The sequence below is a fragment of the Podarcis filfolensis genome (genome assembly GCF_964270895.1).
Source record: "Podarcis filfolensis genome assembly, chromosome: 14".
NCBI lineage: Eukaryota > Metazoa > Chordata > Lepidosauria > Squamata > Lacertidae > Podarcis > Podarcis filfolensis.
In genome coordinates, this window is record NC_139616.1 from 22,267,318 (window position 1) to 22,289,472 (window position 22,155).

At 43.6% G+C, this 22,155-nt stretch overlaps 1 long non-coding RNA gene across 13 annotated transcripts in view; it reads left to right on the top strand.

Moving 5' to 3' along the window:
- Nucleotides 1-22,155, top strand: part of LOC310749752 — a 63,011-nt gene that overhangs the window by 25,700 nt on the left and 15,156 nt on the right. For 2 of the 13 annotated variants that reach the window (XR_014541726.1, XR_014541728.1), the window contains 2 exons: nt 6,808-6,918; nt 16,661-19,221. The exons of 4 other annotated variants lie outside the window; for them this stretch is intronic. This is a non-coding gene — a long non-coding RNA (uncharacterized lncRNA). Of the gene's footprint in view, nt 1-2,264; nt 4,421-6,739; nt 6,919-13,442; nt 13,678-16,660; nt 19,222-22,155 lie in introns of those variants that run through there. 7 more of the 13 variants (XR_014541725.1, XR_014541732.1, XR_014541724.1 and 4 more) reach the window with 6 other exon arrangements.

Here is a 22,155-nt window from a genome sequence, read left to right on the forward strand (position 1 = left end):
TAGTTCAGGGACAGCACCAGAGAATTACGAAGCATGGGACATGATCCATAAAGTCCATTTGGCGAGCATGATGTGCCAATCTGTATTTATGACAACCACCCTCTGATGCATCTACAACACAAATGGCCAGATTTATATGCTCTAATGGTCCCACAATAAGAAAAACATGTGGTCTTTATCTCCCCTTTCTGCCCAAAAGAATCCCTCCACCTACTTTCTGGGCATTGCCTTGTCTGGGTTTAATCACAGGGGAGCAAAAACGAGCATTATTAAAAAATAAACATATTTTCAGAAGCAATCAAAGGGTTGGAAGATTGATTCAGCATGGAGACAGGACATAATGGGAAGCAGGTTCCCTCTAATGAGGACTACTGGGATGCAAAGGCAGGCAGGCAGAGCCACCCATTTAAAGCGTTAGGGCAATTCTGCTCAGCAGTAGGTTGTTTGCTTGCTATCAGTTTCTCTGTTTAGCGGGGGGTGGGGAACCTGGGTGGAATCTACACACATATAAAAATGCTGTGAAAATGCTTTTTTAAAAAAAGTTTTGAAAAAATATATTGAATTTGCCATAGCTCACCATCACCATCTAGTGTCACATTTGTGTATAGCACTTTAGGTAAAGGTAAAGGGACCCCTGATCATTAGGTCCAGTCGTGACCGACTTTGGGGTTGCGGCGCTCATCTCGCTTTATCGGCCGAGGGAGCCGGCGTGCAGCTTCCGGGTCATGTGGCCAGCATGACTAAGTTGCTTCTGGCGAAGCAGAGCAGCGCACGGAAACACCGTTTACCTTCCTGCCTTATCTACTTGCAGTTTGACGTGCTTTCGAACTGCTAGGTTGGCAGGAGCAGGGACCGAGCAACTGGAGCTCATCCAGGGGACTCAAACTGCTGACCTTCTGATCGGCAAGTCCTAGGCTCTGTGGTTTAACCCACAGCGCCACCCGCATCCCTTTTGTATCGCACTTTACAACACCCTTAAAACATTTTTTTTGCAGTTGTGTAGCTGAGTCCTGGGTGTGGAGAACCTTAGGCTCTGGGGCAAAATTTGGTCCTCAAGACTTCTCCATCTGGTCCTTAGGGCTTTTCATAGACCACATCCTCTCCCTAATCACACACACCATTGCCAACCGCACTTCTGCCTTGCATCCTCCTTGGGTGTTTTTGCTTGGCTGTGTTCTTAGACTCTGATGATGCCTCTTACTTGTCTGAATGGAAAATAGAATGTGTGTAGAAACCAGCCTATTTTTTCATGTCACAAAATGTATATATTCCGATTGATTGTATCAAAACCTCAGTTTTTTAAAAAAAGAATAAAACAATAAAATTATCAGTAAAGAACAGTTAAGCACAACTATTTAAAACATTCAAAAATGATTAAAATCACCAGTAAGCTGAAAATCAGGTTTAAAAGATAAGTCAACATTCTACATGTCTGAATAGAGAAGGTGCCTTGCCTGATGTGAATAGGCAGGGAGTCCAAAATATGGGTGATGTTACATTAAGATATCAGTTTCTTATAAGTACAGAATGTGTATTATGTTGCACTTATAAACAGTGCTAGTGTCACAGAATAAAGCAATTGTGGGGGCATATATGTGGGGTTTTTTTGAATTAATTTTTATTAAGTTTTCAATTTTTCCAATATTAAAGCATAACAAATAACATAATTCACAGTTCCGAAATTCCCCCATTTTCCCCATACTTCCCTCAACCTCCCTCTCTTATTTATACCCCACCTATCTGACTGGGTTTCCCCAGACACTCTGGGCGGCTTCCAACAGATTATTAAAAATACGATAAAACATCAAATATTAAAAACTTCCGTAAACAGGGCTGCCTTCAGATGTCTTCTAAAAGTCAGATAGTTGTTTATTTCCTTGACATTTGATGGGAGGGCATTCCACAGGGTGGGCGCCACTACTGAGAAGGCCCTCTGCCTAGTTACCTGTAACCTCACTTCTTGCAGTTAGGGAACCGCCAGAAGGCCCTTGGAGCCGGACCTCAGTGTCTGGGCTGAACGATGGGAGAAAGCTGCATGACATCAAGCAAGACCATTGATTCATCTCACAGTATCATCTGCACTAACGGGCAGCAGTTGTCCAGGATTTCAAACAGGGGACATTCCCAGTCCTACTTGGAGTTGCTAGGGATTGAACTCGGGACCTTCTGCATGAATCTATCACCAAGCTATGACCCTTCCCCAAAAATCAGGATGCCGTTTTTCCTCTTTTTTTATTTGAAAAAAAATATTATTTCTTATACAGGTATTTCCAAAAATGTGTAGATGTCCAGCATGGTCTGCTAAGAAGTATGCACACCCTTCATTTATACCCAGGATGGAGATACATCTTCTAAAATGATGCCTGATGCTAAAAAACACAAGGCAGAGGTCATATGAAAACAAACCAAGTGAGCGTTGTGCTTCCAAACAGCCCTTTTGACTCAGGCCCATATTAGTTGAATTAGCTGACCAATGAATTGATTCATTGACTAAATTTTGCATGATCCATTGATTAAGATTGTTCAACCAGGGGACTGTCTTACAGACTTTCTACCACGACACAGAACACAGGTGGGGGAACCTGTGGCTCAGGAGCTACAAATGGTCCTGAGCTCATTTTATGTTGCCCCTAAATGCCTTCTGCAACTGGGGCCAGGATAGTTGGTTAATTCAGTTTGTACCTCAGTTTGGAGCTTGTGTCTCTAAGCACAGTTTCACGTGTGAGCCTTGAACTGACTTGTACGTATGCCGACTGGTTTGTCACACAGATGCAAGGCCCACATTGTCTGCATTTAGGGATAGGGGAGAGGTTGGATTTAGTTCTCATTTAAAGGCAAACTTATCTCATTTTTCCTTTCCAAAACATTAAGCACAAGCTGAAACAGAGCTAGCCTTCAGAAATCGCAAATCTATGGCTGTTGCAATTGACTTTTCCAGCAAGGCAACATGTACAAAAATGCACACACTTGGTTAATGTATGCATGAAAATGCTTATATTATTAAAAATAACATATAAAAATTATATTAGGGAAAATGGCATACAAAAATGTGTGTATTAGGGGAAATCCACACTAAAATGCTGATGAATTTTCATGGGGACTTAAAATTATTTTTTGCATACTGATGTAGAAATGTGGAGAAGTGAAATTGAGACATAAAAGAATGAGAAACTGAGAGAAACTGAAATTGACAGATTTGACGGTTGCTTCCTAGAATGCAACTTCAGTTTCGTTTGCATCTTCTGTCCTCCTGCAAAACAAACACACCCCACAAGTGCTGTAAGAAAAGTTGTGAGACACATTAGTATCTCACATGAAAAGGTTCTACAGTCCTCCCTTGTGCTTGAAGAATGCACCTCTTTGTCAGGCAGAAACTGGGCACATGTTATTATTGTATTAAGCCAGCCCGATAAAAGCTATCATATAATCTACACCACCCACCTAGCAGGAAAACATGGAAAAATGCAGCAACATTTTAAAGAAACGATTATAATCATGCACACACTGTTGATAAGAAAGGAGACAAAGTTTGAATTTGGGAAGCAGAAACCTCCCCAAAACAAAGTATATCACAGGTACAGCTCACCTGGGAAAGATCACAGTGCCCAGAGGTTTTAACTGGAGTCATAAATTGCCTTAACAAACATACATCATTAGTCATTTCTGATGGGATACTGAAACAGGAGATATATTTATAGGCTGCAATCCTATATTCACTTACTTGGGAGTAGGAATGTCAGAGAATTCTGACAACAAACAGAAATGGCTGATGTTTGCTTATTTGTCCCATATCCAGAATGGAAATAAATCCAGTGAATATTATATTGTCGTTGCTTTCCGTCCACAAATGATACATGACATTCACATTGCATTTCCATTGCATTGAAATAATGGGGGTGGAATCACATAATGCAAGGGTACCAGATTTGTTTCAATGAATCCAGGGACACTTTTCAACTTCAGTAGGAATGATAGGATTTTGTCAGGCGACTGATTTGTAAATCCAGGGACTGTCCCTGGAAAACGGGGACGTCTGGTAACCTTATTAATGACAATATGATTTGCACAATTTACATGAATTACATCATTTTGCCACAGCTGACAGCAATAATGTAGTTTTGGGTGGAAGATGAACTGCAGTGGATCAGAAACAGTGCTGCATATGAGAGATAACAGTGCCTCTTTACATCCCTACCTGGCCCACTGAAGTCATTGAGACTTTCTTCTGAACAGACATGTATAGGATTTTGCTGTAAGGCAGTGATAGCCACCAACCTAGATGACTTTAAAAGAGGATTAGACAAATTTATGGAAGAGGTTATCAATGGCTGCTAGCTGAGATGGTTATGCTCTGCCTCCATGGACAGAGGCAGTAATGCTTCTGAATACCAGTTGCTGGAAATCACAGGAGGGGAGAGGGTTATTGTGCTTGGGTCTGGCATGCCAGTTGTGTACAGGCATTTGGTTGGCTCTTTGAGAGCAGGATGCTGGACTAGATAGGTCATCGGCCTAATCCAGCAGCCTTTCCTTGCATTCTTACTTGCAACTCTAAAATTGACTCTGACCAGTTGACTGAAGATTTGAAAGTTGAAGCACTAGTATAAATCTTCCACCTAGTTTTAACTTAGGTCCATATATTGCAGGCATCTTTTCCTCCTTGGGGAACACCAGGTTGAGTGGGCGACATTCTGAATGTTGAAAAATACTCAGAAAGGTTGAAGAAGTCTCTTTCTCCCTACACAGACGTCTCCACCAGATTGCAACCTATTTATTTAGCTGCTTTAGGTTAAAAAAAGGCATACACACACACACACACACACACACACACACACACACACGTATGTATGTATGTATGTATATGTATATATGCCTTTTTTAACCCAAAGCAGCTTGACTGAGTGTCATAAGTTTCACAAATAGATTGGTTCTAAGGACTGTTTAGCAAATTAAGGGGAGCAAACTTGCATTTGCTATTGAGGGGTAAACTAGATTCAGGCTTTGGAGATTTGGGATCAGGTTTCATATCTCTAAACTGGATTGGGATCACCATGCTGCAGGAAGGGTTAAACCGTCTCCCTTCCATTTTCTCCAGTGTATTCTATTACTTGACTCACCTGACTCAGGCTGTATTGAGTCTTACTGGGGAGAAACATATGGGTTTATAGATGTGTTCCCTAACAGGGCAAAGTAGCAGGTTTGTGGGGTGTGCTAGCAAAGGGTGATTTGCACTGAGTTAACCCTTGCATTGGGTTAACCATTGCTTTGCAATTCAGTCCCAATCTAATTTGCTCTTTGCTCAACTGCTTCTAAAGGGAATTTAAAGAGATGGGATATATAATAATGGTTCTCCATGATCATCTCGATTGGCACTGTACCAGTGAAGCCTGGGTTTCTGTCAAGCATATCTATATGGAACGGGTGTTTGTCACATCTGAATGCCACATTTTAAGGAACCGCATTTAAAATAATCTTAAGTGTACACCTTAAATGTGCAATAAGTGAAGAAGCCCTAAATTAAGCGTGAACAATGTCAGATATACATACTGGATATCAAACACCAGTGAGTTTTACACACACACACACACACACACACACACACACACACACACACACACATATACAAGCCCATGTTGCAATTTTCTGATCTGTTCCACCCATCCACAGCCAGGCCCCCCAAGCGAATAAAAGATTTCTTCAAAATCAACACTACATGGGAGCCACAAGAACAAGTTTTCCTTTGTTGTGAATGCTATAGCATTATTTGCTGTAGGTTTTTTTTTTAAAAAAATATACATTCTAAATTAGGTCTGTGAAGGCATGCTTCATCTTTAATTCATCACTCTCAGCTGAAAGAGATTAGCAATGTCTAGCACGCACCCCCTAGTTTGGTGCTGACCTCATCAAGTATGGCCTGAAATTAATTAGCCTCATTCATTCCAAATGGGGAGAAAAAGGATAATGGAGCAGTATTTTTAAAGATGACCACCACAAATTGCACAGAGTGTGTTTAAAAGTATAACACCCCCTTCTCAAACACATACATTGTTTCAAAACCATCTAAGCTGACAAACTTACTAGCTCTTGCAATGTTATGCTAAAATTAGCAAGAGATCAAGATAGAAGGGCCCGGTTATATTTAGGAAGTTCGTTTACTTGTAACAAATAAGCTGAGAATCAGAGTACCTGGAATAAATGGACCGAGATGCGGTTCTGTTTTGGCTGAACTAAGCACATTAGTGTATGTGCTGTTGGCAGATGAATGTGTATAGAGCTATGTGATGCATCCCTCAGATGTAGTTGGGCTACAACTCTCATAATCCCCGAGTCAGACAATTGGTCCATCTATCTCCAGTACTGTCTACACGGACTGGCAGGGGCTCTCCAGGGTTTCAGGCAAGGGACACTCCCTGCCCTACTGGGGGATGCCAGGGGTTGAACCTTGGACCTTCTGCACGCAAAGCAGATATTCTGCCAGTGAAATAGGGTCCGTTGTTCACCTATTACATCTTTGGAAATTTCTCTACATTCTCACAGGAAATGGTTTTCATGACATGAAACAGCAATTCTAACTTGCAAAGGGCGAAGGGACTGTGTAGGAATTAGCCAGGAATATTGAACAATTGCAAGCATTATCATATGAAGGTGTTATTGAATACTCCTGGGTCTCCCCCCCCCCCATTTTGGTAAAAGGATGTAGAAAGTCCTCATATTTCTCTCTCTCTCTCTCTCTCTGCTGTAGCAAAGCCGTAGAAAATTATCAGCAAGAAATGAAAGCTGTCTCTTCCATCTTTGGTTTAATTAACACAGGTATTCCAATTGAACTCCATTTATCAAGCGATCATGGATTAAACAGTAACTCAGGGCTGACAATGAAAATGTTACCAGGAGGGCGGTGAAGAATAGATTGAAGAAAACCAAGTGAGTGACTTTGCCATTGTGGGCAAGAACGAGCTTGTGTAAATATTAGCTAGGAAACATGGTTCTTTTATTCAGATGGAGGGATTGTTTTGTTTTGCAGCCCGGGATGAATCTATTCATTAACACTATGAATTGTGACTGGTTTTGTTTTTTTAAACCCACCAATCTTTTTAATATACCAGTTTCTCAGCTAAAACCCATAGACTTTTTAGTGGAGTTCCTGAATAGGAAGAGGCAGCAATGCTTTGGAGGCATAGAGGGGAGAAGATTGCTCTTGTGCTCAGCTCCTGGCTTGTGAGTTTCCTACAGGCTTCTGGTTGGCTACTATGACAACAGGTTGTTGAGCTGGGCTCAAAGTCTAGTAGAATGGCCTGAATTTACTGCTATGTGACTGAATTCCACCCAAATATATTGGCAGCCTGGAAGCATCCTTCATCCTTTTGGGTTCTTCCCCCTCCCTGAAGGCATTTTGCACACCCACACATTTTGAGGTGTGGTGTAGTGGTTAAGAGTGGTAGACTCATAATCTGGGGAACCGGGTTTGCGTCTCCGCTCCTCCACATGCAGCTGCTGGGTGACCTTGGGCTAGTCACACTTCTCTGAAGTCTCTTAGCCCCAATCATCTCACAGAGTGTTTCTTGTGGGGGAGGAAGGGAAAGGAGAATGTTAGCCGCTTTGAGACTCCTTTGGGTAGTGATAAAGCGGGATATCAAATCCAAACTCTTCTTCTTCTCTTCTCCTCAGCCTGTTGTTACCTCCCTCTTACAACAGGGATATTATAAGGCATCATTTTCCTTCCACCTGGTATATGTCACATGTAGCAGTGTTTCTATTCTGCTGCATTTCGTCTTCCACTAAAAACAATGCTATTTTTCTTGTTGGCAAAATCCAGCCATAGGAACTAGTGAGATGAATAGCATACGTTTCAGCATAAGCTGAACTGTAGCAGAATAGAAAAGGCTCTGGTCGTGACAAACACAGGATGGGACAGAAATCATTGCCTCCTTACATCCCTTCTGGGCTTTAGGGAAGGCCTTAGCAGGCCACGTGTGGCCTGCAGACTGCTCACCTGTGAGCTAGGCAAAGGAGCCCCCTAATAATGAGTAAAGGCATTTCAACAACAACAACGTCATAATTACTAGAATGAATAAGACGAAAGAGTGTGTTGATGTTGATTGTTCCTCAGTTTACTGGGGTATCCCCTAAGCACACATTGCAGTAAAATAAACACCTGCCAGCCATATAGAGAAGCAAACCAAGCCTTTCCCTTTCTTCCTTCCAGTTGTCTTTTTTTAAAAAACATATAAAGGAAACGGAATCTATAATTGTAGATGCTTATCTGCAACAGCTGTCTCTGAAGGAAAACACTAGAAAAATGGCTGCTGGGATGATGTCGCCGGTGCAGTAGGACACTTAAGGGCCAAAAATGTGTTCCTGATAATTAAAAAAGAAAAGAAAAAGTAGTGACATAACATAATCCCCCCTCTGCCCAAATGCATTCTCTGCTCTGAATTACCTGAGCTCACGCATATCTCCTTCAGGAGGCATATCTGCTGAGCACAACAGCCTTAGGAGGGCACCTAGCCATGGAGTTATAATTAGTGAGGCTTGTTCATAATGGCTTCAGAGGGTAGGGGAGCAGTGGTACAGACCAGGCCTGGGGGTTCTTTCTTTCTTTCTTTCTTTCTTTCTTTCTTTCTTTCTTTCTTTCTTTCTTTCTTTCTTTCTTTCTTTCTTTTTCATTCATTGCCTTGCTGGGAGAGGGGGAGACATTGTGTATAGGAGCTTTGTGACATGTGATGCTACTACCTCTCACACCAGTCAAATTGGAGTGGGAGGGTTTGAAAGGAACATAAGAGAGAGAGAGAGAGAGAGAGAGAGAGAGAGAGAGAGGGAAGAATACCTTGGATCACTGACCATTTACCAAATGATAGGGATGGGGAACAGAAACGCAGATTCATACATGATGAAGGCCAGAGCTGGGGAAGCTTTTCAGTCTGAGGCCCACACTGCTTTCTGAGCAACCTTCCAGGGGGCACACATGCCAGTGGTTGGCGGGACTAGAGGCAAAGGGGGGCAGAGCAATTAATGCAAAATTTGCACAGTAGGTTAGTTTTGTCACTCCCTTCTGTATCCTCCATCCAGGAAGCACAAGGCATTTACTCCAATTCAAGGACACATTCCAGAAGCAGGGCCAGTAGGAGGTATGGTCTAGGAGAGTGCTGAGGGCCCAGTAGAGAGGCTTGTTGAAGATGCTGCACCAGAGCATTGTGGGAAATTTAAACTGGTGACTTGCCTTTGCCAACTGTGGCTCGGTCACACGTGACCTGTTGGTATTGGAAGGAGTCAACTAGAGGGCATGTTGTTTAGGGCCCTCTCAAGCCTTGAAGGGTTGGGTTCAGGATGGCCCTGTCTCCTACTTTACAGAGGACAGACCTCTGTTTGAAGGAGTCCTCTATTTAAAGGGCTGTCTGGTCTAAAACTAGCTTAAAGCATACCCTCCAACATTTCTCCAATGAAAATAGGGATGTCCCATTCCATAATGATAATTTTACTATTTATACCCCACACATCTCATCTTATACCCCACACATTTACTATTATACCCCACACATCTCATTGGGTTGCCCCAGCTTCCAACATATATAAAAACATAATAAAACGTTAAACATTAAAAAAACCCTTCCCTGTACAGGATTGCCTTCAGACAGTTCAGGGTTTGGATAACTCCATACCCTCCAACATTTCTCCAATGAAAATAGGGACATCCTAAGGAAAAGCGGGACATTCTAGGATCCAGTCAGAAACTGGGACAGCTTCTCTAAATCAGGGACATCCCTGGAAAACAGGGACACTTGGAGGGTTTGGCTTAAAGGCAAAGAGCTATAAGCAGGGAGGGCAGATATCGCTCCCCGTCAACAGAAAGCTTCAGGCCCTCAAACTGAACAAGTGCACCAATCATGTTGCTGCAGTATTCCCCACTAGGGTGAGATACGTTGCAGCTTTCAGCAGATAGCAATTATTTCTATTTTTGCATCTATTACTATACATATGTAAATTGTATGCAAATATGTGTGCTTTATTCAGTCCTCTCTTTTTTTGGCGGAGGGGCATTGCATTCCTCTTCTTATGGCAACCCTTAGCAGTCCCTCTAGTTGCCCTACAAGGCTTGAGTGGAGTGTGGAAGAGGAGAGAGGGAAGGAGAATCTAGGGGACTTCCAGGAGAATAGTGGTGAGGACAACTTGGTCTCTGTGAGACCATGCCCATAACTTGGAGCCAGTGTGGTGTAGTGGTTAAGAGTGGTGGACTCGTAATCTGGGGAACCGGGTTTGCGTCTCCGCTCCTCCACATGCAGCTGCTGGGTGACCTTGGGCCAGTCACACTTCTCTGAAGTCTCTCAGCCCCAATCATCTCACAGAGTGTTTCTTGTGGGGGAGGAAGGGAAAGGAGAATGTTAGCCGCTTTGAGACTCCTTCAGGTAGTGATAAAGCGGGATATCAAATCCAAACTCTTCTTCTTCTTCTTCTAATTAAAAAAATAATTATGTTGATGCATGTGTTTTAATCGATGCTGTGAGCTGCCTTGGGACCTGCCCTTGTGAGAAAGGTGGGATCTAAAATAAGTATATAATATTCTGCATGCAAAGCACCTGCTCTTCCACTGAGATACAGCCTTTGATTCATGGAGGAGAGGCTACAAAATAAGCTACTGAGAGGCTACCTTCAGGTTCAGAGGCCTCTGAATGCCATTTGCTAGGGAGCAACAATAGGAGGTGATTCAGTGATAGAGCTCCTGATTTGGCCCCACGTTCAACCTCCTGCACGTCCCAGGTAAGCCTGGGAAAGGTGCTCTGCCTGAATGCATCCCTGGAGAGCTCTTGCTAGTCAGTGTGGACAATACTGAACTAGATGGATCAATGGTCTGATTCAGTATAAAGCAGCTTCCTATGTTCCAATGATTCGAAGCAGTATATGGCTGGCCACAGTGGAAAAGAAGATACAGTGGTACCTCAGGTTAAGTACTTAATTCGTTCCAGAGGTCCGTTCTTAACCTGAAACTGTTCTTAACCTGAAGCACCATTTTAGCTAATGGGGCCTCCTGCTGCTGCCGCGCCACCAGTGCACGATTTCTGTTCTCATCCTGAAGCAAAGTTCTTAACTTTAGGTACTATTTCTGGGTTAGCGGAGTCTATAACCTGAAGCGTCTGTAACCTGAAGGGTATGTAACCCGAGGTACCACTGTACTGGATTAGATTGACTTCACAAAGTTCAAGAGGGAAAACACAAGGGTCAAACTATTTGAGTGAATCTTCAGAATTTTTCTTTTTTTGGGTGGAGAGTGGACAGGGAGTGGCAGGAATGAGAGAACATTCCCATAAACATTGTTTTCCTTGGAAACCGTGCAGTTTGATATGAAATCCAAACCTGATAAAATCCCAGTCAATATTAGCAATGCTAATGACATGTCCCCTCATTCCTATTTTCAAATGTTGGATTTCATCTATACATAGTTAAAAGCTAGTAGCCAAACAAAGAAAAAGTGGGGGGTGGGGTGGGTGGGTAAGCACTGGGGAATCGAAGCCCATTTGAAAGAGAGACAGACAGACATACAGACACAGAGAGAGAGAGAGGAGAGAGAGAGAAGGGTGGGGGGAAAATCTACATTTTAATGAAAATATTTTCAAGCCATTTCAAATAAGAGTCCAAGAGAAATAATTACAAAAGTTTGGAAAGAAAGAGCATTAGCTTTGATAGCTTTCTCCTCTGTGAAGCAATTAAAACGAGCCATTTTTCAAATACTAAGCAGAAAATTACTAATGGACGGACTCAGAAAAGCTTTCATTTCAATCTCATGTCCTTTATTCTTCTAAAAAAAGAAAGAGGGGGGAATAAGGTGGTTTTCAGATAGATTACTACATAAAGGAGTCACTCGCTCGATGTCATAAAAACTATGGCAGCGTAGAATGACGGAGATTAACATCCAGATTTAAATCACGCAACAGTCCAGTTAATAGCGACATCTAATTAAAGAATGCATTATAAGTCTGTAATGTTGATTTGATGGAGAAAACCTCAACTTTGGAGTTTTCCATCGTAATGTACTGTTCATATAGCAGCAGATGTCCAAGGAAGACGATTCAGTTCCTCATTCCTACCACAATTATCAGTTTCTTGGGCTACCTTTAGTAAAAAAGTCAGACCCAGGGACAATCCAGGCAAAGCCTTGGTTCTAAAACCAGTGTCTTGGATCTCTTTGGTCACAATGGCTGCTGTGCTATTTGGCTAATTCTGCCTAAGGCCTTGAGAAGCAAAGAATGGTTATTTAGTCTTTGCTCCCTGAGACCTTGGAGACATCCAAAATACAGCCTGATAATCTCCTGGATCAGTTTGGATGGATAGATAACAAGCGTAGCATACCCCTCAACTGTCCTGCTTTGAATGGGACATCCCAGAATTACAGGAGACATTCCAGCTTCTGACTGGATCCTGGGATGTCCTGTTTTGACTCCTGTGAGAGTTCAGCCTTGAAAGATGCACATTTTGTGGTGTTGTGCTCTTGCACAAGTCATGTGACGCGCATGGGAGCACGACCACAAAGGATAAGCACCCCAATTTTCCTCTGCTGCAAGTTGGAGAATATGGTGTGGTGATAGCTTACAACTGTTGGGGTTTGGTTTGCTCCAGGGGTTCATAGCAGCTCTTGAATCTGTTGGGAAAGTGCTGATCTGGGTCTTGGGTCAGGCTGAATGCTTAAAAAGGCTGGCTGAACTAAGGTCTGTTTTATTTATTTATTTTGTCAGTAATGATGACATCACAGAACGCTGCATCCATCATATTGGCTTCACTATGCTGAAGCTAAGGTTACTTTGGGTCTCAAGTCTCCATGGATGGGAGACTACCTATGGACCTCTCCCATGTATACCACTTTGAGGTCATAGGATCATAGAACTGTAGAGGTCTGATGAACAAAAATGGGATAGGAACATAGGATCACACAAAATTGCTTTATAGTAAGTTAGAACATTGTTCCATCAACAATACCGACTGATAGCAGCTCTCCAGGGTTTCAGGAACAGGGACTCTCCCAGCTCTACCTGGGGATGCTGGGGATTAAACCTGGGACCTTCTGTATGCTATGGTCCTTGTTGCAGTAGAAAGCAGCCTTCTACTGTGTGAGACCATTGGCTGATCTAGAATAGTATAGAGGAAAGGCCACCTATGATGTTCAGTGCACTGAATCAAAGCATGCCACTTCGCATACTACTGAATACTGGGGATTGGAGAAAGGCAAAGAGGGATGTCATTGGACCACAACTCCAGTCAGACACAGCCAGCCTGGCCAGTGGTCAAGGAGGGTGGGTGCTTTCTTTCAGCATCATATGGAGGGTAGCCCCCTTGGTCACCCTTGTACTAAGTAATATCTGACTGGTCATTGTGAGAATCAGAAGGCTGTTCTGGATTGACTTTGCAGCAATAATGTTTTGTGTTCTTCTTGAAACAGAGCTTCTTCTCTTCTCATTAAGAACTATTTGGTCAGCTATTTAAACTGCTCAGAATCGGAGTCTTCCTGTTCCTGGGCTGGTTTCCATACTCCTCTGTGTGCCACCTGACTGAAAAGCATATGGAATAAGGCATGATAACTCAGTTCTATTCCTGACCCAGTGGCACCTCCTCAAATACAGTGACTGCTTGCAGATTCAATCCACGTCTTTTCTCCATGAGGACTAGATCATTGTCTTTGCTTTTGAAGGAAAGCAGGTAGTTCTACACCTTTACACCTTTGTGTGTGTGTAGAAAGGTAGCATGCACAACAGCAAACAGGGATTTGTAATTCCATTATTGATCTACCAAATCCCAGGGACTGTGCTGCCAAAATCTAGAAGTCTGAAACCTCCAAATAACACCAATGACCTTAGGAGGAACATGCCAGGAAGGCATTTTAGCATTGGCTAGAAGAGCATATTAAAATACAAGGCATTCGCTGTAGTAAAAACAGGGTACCTCATTCCAGCTGTCTATATATATTCCTTTCCAGCACTAAATCTGTCCAGGGACCTTTCAGAAATACTGCATTAAGCCTCATGCCTTCGCTTAGTGAATAGAAATGTGAAAAGGATGGAGATAAAAATCAGAGGGACACACAATAGCGAATGTTCTATGATTTAATCACCATTACAGCTTAAAACAGCACAGTCGACATTCACCCTTGGTAAGTCAGGGATAAATCTCTGTCTATGGCTGCCTGGAAGAGTGACGGCATGGTAACACCAGGTCCGTTGACAAAGCAGACCCCCAGAGGCGGTGCAAGGAAAGAGTTGAAGGGCACTGGAAGCTGCCTGTTTCAAGAACTGCTGTTTACTAGCAGAGAGCCCAGTCATTGCAGTGGCTGCTGTACTGGCCTGGTGTATCTGCCCAGAATCTTTGGCCAATTGCATCAGAATATCTTGGCTCCGTCGCCCACATGCAGTTGCCACAGGTGCACACACACACAGAGGCACCAATCTTCCTGTTGAGCAGAGGGTGTACAATACACATCTCCATCATAGTGCTGGGCCAGACAGAGAGGTTTCTCTGGCCAGTGCAGCCTGTGCAACAGGCATCAAAAGTGCTTTGTCCCAGCTTGACTATGTATGCTAGTTGTTGAATGTTTGCTCTATCCCATTGACTGTCCTGCCCCTGGATCATCAAGTCAAAGGCTGGAAGGGCACAGAGGAAGACTTGGTGGGCTCCTTAGGCCTGTAGTCTGGAAGTTCCCTGGCCCTGGTCTACCCTGATGGGTAGATGCTCCTCAGTGTTTTAGACAGGGGTCTTCCCATCCCTACATGGAGATGTCAGGTGTTGAACCTGGAAATTTCTGTATACAAAGCACACACTTTATAGACTGTTGGTTCATAGTTCACAATTGCTAATTGTTCATATAGCTCTATCAGTACGTAATGATTTAGATAGCGACATAGGTAAAAGTAAAGGGACCCCTGACCATTAGGTCCAGTCGTGACCGACTCTGGGGTTGCAGGGCTCATCTCGCTTTATTGGCTGAGGGAGCCGGCGTTTGTCTGCAGACAGCTTCCGGGTCACGTGGCCAGCATGACTAAGCCACTTCTGGCGAACCAGAGCAGCGCACGGAAACGCCATTTACCTTCCCACCAGAGTGGTACCTATTTATCTACCTGCACTTTGACATGCTTTTGAACTGCTAGGTTGGCAGGAGCAGGGACCGAGCAACGGGAGCTCACCCTGTCGGGGGGATTCGAACCACGACCTTCTGATCAGCAAGCCCTAGGCTCTGTGGTTTAACCCACAGCACCACCCGCGTCCCATATATATAGCGACCTAAGCAACAAGAAAAAGGCTTAAATTTTGGCAGTTGCAAGGGGAAGAGGAAAGAAGGAAGGGGAAAAAAGGGAGAGGCTTTAAAAGAGGATTAGACAAATTCATGGAGAATAAGGCTTTCCATGGATATTAGGCACAATGGCTATGCTCTACCTCCATTGATGAAGGCAGTATGCCTCTGTACACCAGTTTCTGCAAATTGCAGGAGGGGAGAATCCTGTTGCTCTCAGGTCCTGCTTCTGGTCTTTCAGTATGCACTTGCTTCGCCCTTGTGAGAACAGGATGTTGGATTAAATGGGCCTTCAGTCTGATCTGGCAGCAAAGTTCTTCTTATGTACTGCAACTGGGGATGGAGTATGCATTTAAAGCTGAATGCACACAATTCACACGTATGAACTGAAACACAGCTATCTTTTGAAATCTGCACAGCTCTGAATTTTGCAATGCAGTTCTCCTGCCAAGTCATGGGCACAATAATGCATATACAGCGGTACCTTGGTACCCGAACAGCTTGGCTCCCGAACAAAACACTGCAAACCTGGAAGTAAGTGTTCTGGTTTGCGAACGTTTTTCGGAAGCTGGATGTCTGACACGGCTTCCCCTTGAGTGCAGGAAGCTCCTGCAGCCAATCGGAAGCTGTGCCTTGGTTTTCGAATGGTTTTGGGAGTCAAATGGACTCTCGGAATGGATTAAGTTCAAGAACCAAGGTATCACCGTAATAAGATAAGGAGTGCCTATATTAGTGAAAATAACATATAAAAATGCATTCTGTTGGGGGAAACAAAAAGTATTAGGAAAAGCATGTTCCATAAAAATGGGTCCATTAGGCAAAATGTCATATGAAAAAATGTATAGTGAGAAAAATTCACATTAAAATGCTCGTGAATTTTCATAATTTTTTAAAAAATTGCTAACTAATGTGGAGAACTGAACTAAAGACCAGAAAAATGAGAATCTGAGAGGAACAAAGAGAAGCAGATTTGCCCACCCTCAAGTAAAACCCCCATGGGGAGGCAGATTCAAGGGATAGGAAACTGCCTTATGTTGAATCAGTCCATCAGTCCACCTCCCTTTGAATACCAGATTCTGGGGATCAACATTAGGAAGTGGGCTGTTGTGCTCGTTCCTTCCCTGTTGGTTTCCCAGAGACATCTGATTGGCCACTGTGGGGAACAGGAAGCTGTACTAGATGGGCCTTTGGCCTGATACAACAGGCAATGTGCAAGCTCATGTATTAAGGTAACATTGAGTTGGAGCTTTGCAAAAGACCTGCATATATCTGAAACAAAACTGAGGAAGGGGAGAGGGGAAATTTTAACATGCTCAGGAAGACCGGTTTGGTTTTTAGAAAGTTGCCCCATGCATTTGGGGCTTGTTTCTCTCTTTAAAGGGCACAATTCTTTTGCAGCTTCTTCGACAGAGAACAGATCAACATTCTCCACTGAGGTTCTGGCAAGGACAATGATGTTAGTTCACCGAAACAGCAGAAGCAGTGGCAAAAGTCTTCTTGAACTGTATCCCTTTGGACTGCAAGTGGAGCGGGAGTCTGATTTTTGAATGGCCCCTTGCACTTAAATTCCACCCTCCCAAGCGATAACTTGCACGTCCCATTATGACTTCTGAAGCCACTTCTCAGAGGAGGAAAACCAAAACAAATCACTGCTTTTCTGCATCCCCAGACCTGGAAATTTTGTCTGGCGAGATGGATAGAAAAACAAATTTCAAAAACCCCAGCCTTAAGAAAGTTCAGTGGCTACGGACTTCAGACGTGCATGTTGAGGAACATCAGAGGCACAATTCATACCTTGGAGCACTTTTCCATTATCAAATGGGATTCCCACTCCAGCAACTTGAAAACACACACATCTCCTTGGAGAATTTCCTCAAAGATACGGTGCGCATGGCCTGAAGAGCTCGTATTTCTAATCCTCTTCAGAATGGTTTTATTTTTTAGGGGGGAGGGGTGGTGGAAATGAAAAACAGCAGCTCATACTAGAAAGGAGATGGAGAGGAAGGCAAAGAATCCTTGGCTGGAGAGCTGAGAAAGTGTGGCAGAAGTCAAACAATCTTGTATGAGATGAAAGCGGTTACAGACAGCAGAAATGGTGTTTCCTCCGGGGGGAAGCGACACTGCAAATTCGTTGTTCAAAGTTCTCATGTTTCATCCTAACAAATTCCATTACATTGGGAAGATTAGAAAAAAAAATTGCATTCTGTTTCCTTGGGCTGTGAAAATGTAAGCAAAATAAATTCAATGAGGAAGGGGGGAAGGAAGAGGGGGGGAAAGAGATGTGATATTTTCCTTCTCAGTATTAGTAGGACCCCAATATTTGCACCTAGTGCAGCAAAGAAATGGGGGACGTGGGATTGCATAAGGAAGCCAGGAATGTTTTGAAGTCCGTGTTCTCTGTAGACCACATTTTACATGAACAAGAATGAAATGGAGAGACATGGGCAGGATTATGAGCTACTGTTGAAAGATTATTATTCTGAACAATTGGTCTTATTTTTGGAAAGGTTTTCGGGCAAAAAGGAAAAGGGGAAAAAAGGAAAAAAACAAAACCCAAAGGCATGTGTTAATGCTGCTGGGTGGCTGAATTCTGAGTATTTTGGCACTAGTCACATTTTTAGGGAACATTTCAAGAATGCACAGCTCTTTTTCGTAATGATTTTTTGGGGCATCGTTTGCAACACACACACACACACACACACACACACACCACCCCACATTCATCTGTATTCCCTACATTTGTTTTTGCCCCCAAATGACTTCATTTGCCACACTGCTAAGTTCCATTGGCTTTGTGGCACAGTAACGTTCTCTTTACCCTGTGTTCCCTGATTGGTTGGAATCACTTATATGACTACTCCAAGAAGGTGAAAGATGCAGCAATGAGAGGGGAAATAGCCACAGAACAACAGCCAGGGGAAATGGCCACAACAAAGAGGATAAAAAAATGTGGCTTCTTTTTTTGGGGGAAAGGCATCATAGTACGTCTGCAAAATAATTGTATAGAATACAAAATCATTGTGTAGAAACCATAGAATATTCAGCACACTTTTAGTACTACAAACACACAACATGCTTGGCAATTAACTGATCGGATAACAAAATCCATCACGCAAGTGATTGTGTGGATATTCACTGGCAGTTCAATTGGAGCTGGAAAGCACTTAGAGTGGGCATTGCGGTGGTACTGAGAGGTCAGAAAGAGATGGAATCAAGTGGTGTTCACTGAAGGATGGCCAGTGAGGAATCTGATCTGTTGGCTCTAGACAAGGGGAGGGTCCAAACATCAGTGGCAAATCATGCAGACAGTCCCAAGACTAGATCTCTGGCTTCTCCCACTTTTAAAGAGTCTCAAGTGGTAGAGTTGAGGAAGACCTCTCTCTGCTTGATATCCTGGAGAGCTGCAGCTGCTCAACAAAATACTGGCCTAGATGGACCAGGACAGTTCCATGAAAGGGACTTCTGGCATCCCTGATTTCAGTCATACATTAGTTGGAAAGCACTTTCTTTAAAATGTTCATATAGCCAAGAAGATGCAAGAGTGCCCAGTTTTAGACTTCTGTCCCAGATCCTTGAATCCAACACACAATGACTATAGCGGCAATAACTCCCCCCCTGACTCAGCTGTCCGCAGCACACTCAGCATCGTAATCATGCAAATTAAATACAAATTTTAAAAATTGCCCCCATTAAAATGATCTATTAATGTTGTAAGGCTCCAGCACTTATGGAGAACGGTTCTAATTGCCTGATCTTGCCATTGGCACATCTTAAAAGACCTGGCAGATCTTGAAGATATTTACACCTCTGGGATTAATTTCATTGTAAGGAATTAACTTTTGGCAAAGCTTGGTTGCTGCCACTAGGAGGGGGGGGAAAGGTTGCTAACATCTGCTTTTTAAAACTGTTATATTGCTGGAGAAAATGAAAAGCATTGTGCAAATTGCCCAAATAAGAAAGTAAGAATGTGCCACTTCCTTCACACATGTATCGCTTTTAAAAATATAGTTGAATTGCAACCAAAAAAACTAGCTGGTTAGACCAAATCAGTATGTAAAATTCAGCCTCACCTCCTCTCTCACTGCAGCTGATCTGCAAACATGTCAATGGCTTCTGTGACATCACAGCTTTTCAGCCAATCAGTGTGAAAGAACTAAATCCAGAGTCATAGCTTGGCATGCGCCCTTTGTTTAAGCACTGGGACCACTAACTTTCTATAAATTATTTCTGCAAAACTGCAACCAACAGAGAAGTGGCCATAGCTCAATGGTAGCACACATGCTTTTCACCCCAAATACCCCAGGTTAAGTCTCCAGATGGCACAGGTAACATTCCCTGGAGAGGTGCTGCAAGTCAGCGAAGACAATGTTGAGCTGGCATAACATCGAGCTGCTACAGTGTAGTGACTAAGAAGCTGGGTTATGAAAGATGAAGACCCTGATTCAAGTCTTGCCTCTGCCACAAACCCTCTCAGAAGCTCCTCTCTCCTGGTCTCTGACACCGCCCCCCACCATTTGTAATGTGTGCTGGAGGGAGATAATGCAGACTTTACATGCGACAGTGGTGGGGAGCCTGTGGGCCTCCAGAGATTGAGTGGACTCCAACTCTCATCAGTCTAACCCAATTATGCACCTGCAGGCTGGCTGGTTCCTTATCACTGTCTGAAGAGGCAAGGATTACAAGAAGACCATGCATAGGAAGTGCTTTGAACCCTTGGAAGTGCTGCACCGATGCTAAATCTTACTGTTATCAAGCTCGATCAAGCATCCAAAACCTTTCCCAGCCTGGGGGCCATTTTCACTTCTAGGCAAACTTTTTTTTTTTAACCGGGGGGTGGGGCCAGAAACAAATGTGAGGGGAATAACAGGTGTTACTGGTATATCTGTTCAGCAAGTTAATTTCTACACACACAGTCACACACTGCCCTCCGTCCAGGCAAGCAAGAGGCATGATTAGACTTCAGTGGCACATTCCAGCCAAGCCAAAAATGCTCAAGAAGAGTGTTGCGGTGGAAAGGGGTGTGGCCTGGGGAGATTCTTGGGGGCCAGGGAAGAGAGGTCTGGAGGGCCACATTCAGTCTCTAGTCATGAGGTTCCCTGTCCTTGAGGCAGATGGAACAATGGGCAGATATAGTATGTCTGCTTCCTAAGATCACATATCCTACAAAAAGGCCTCATTTATTTATTTAGCTCGGACCAGCAAGAAAACTGCATTGCAAAGCCTGCTGCCCTGCTGCCCTCCTCCAGCACCTGACTTGCCTGTCCTGATTTGCAGCATAGCTTGCTGCTCCTAGCGTGATTTCCTCCCCCTTCCTGCCCCCTGAGCAGAAACTGGAGCAAAGTTTAGCAGAAATGCATGTCATTGAATGGAGCTGAAAAGAAGGAAGAGGCAAGTGATAAGATCAGAGCCTGCAGCGCCTTGTTTATGAGAACATCCTCTGTGTAATATATGTCTGGACTAGGTGAAAGGATGGTGTCACCCCCAACATATTTTAAATGCTGCGACTGTCAGGCAAAAAGACAATGATGTACAAGTTTATACAAAACACGCACACACAAAAATATGGCACGCAGCAAGGAGAGTTTTCACAAGTGAGGCTCCTGCTTCTGTGGAGTTTGCAGTGCAGAACTTAAAAACGAAGATGGCATTGGTTAAAATGTTTATTTGTGTTACAAATAGCCAGTCTCTTTGCTTTTCCTTCTGTGTGAAACAACACTTCGAGACTGGTGAAAAGGTGACTTCATATGTGAAAACACCTTTATAGGGTCAGAACCTCACCATACTTTTAAAACACTATTATACCACCTGAACAACCATGGAGAATCCTGTGACCTGTAGTTTGTTAAGAGTTGTTTAGAGATGCCTATTCCCCTCACAGAACTACAATTCTCTGAGTTCACAGGGGAGAAGGGTTGATTTTTAACCCACTCTGAAAACTGTAACTTTGTGTGGGGAATAAGGGTCTCCTAACAACCTATAACAACCCTTAACAAACAGTTGCCATGTGCATTTTAATTTGCTGTCCTTGTCTGCTCAGTGCAGACAATGGAAGATTCTCCTCCACATCTCACCACTCTTCAGACCTCCCTAGCAAGGTTGGTGCCAGCAACCAGCATCCTCTGGTAATTTCCAGGTCCCAGCAGTCAGGCCCCTGACAAGGCTTTTCTTGCCTTTTCCTCAATTGCCCCACCCACTGACCAGGAAGATGTGGCCAGATTTAGCCACCCTTATAATTTCCTGAACCTATGTGCCTATTGCTGGCCACTCAGAACTGCTTCGAGCCAGGTAAGCCAAACTAGACCCACTTACAACCTCAGCTGAGTTTCCGGAAACCACAGGAGGGATGGAGGCTGTGCTCTCATGCTCAGTTCCTGCTTGTGGATTTCCTAAAGACATCTGGTTGGCCACTGTGAGAACAGGATGTTGGACTGGATGAGCTACTAGCCTGATCCAGCAGACTCTTTTGACATTGTTATGATGGGTGCTGCCAGATGATGGATTGTCCAGGGCCTCTGAAATCTGGAACCCTTTCCGCCCCTCTAGGGTTTTCTCTGGGAGGCCCATCTCTTGTGGGAAGAACTGCCAGGTTAGCTAATGCAAACTCCTTTGAAGGATGTGCTTTCAACTTCCAGGTCTCCCTTCAACCCTTTCCTCCAAAAATAAAAGAACAGGATTCCTGGAGCAGAGCATAGGGTCTCTGAGTGGAAACCTACACCCTCACTGGCTTAATTTAAAGACCCACAGCAAGGCTCCCTGCCTCTTTCAGGAAGATCTTTGCTTTACTCTTAGGAAAGTCACCACACAAAGCAGCCCATTACTTATGCATTCTCTCTCCCTGTCCCCCCCCATCGCCTTGTTCCCCATACACAAGAAGGTGAAAATAATAGAATAAA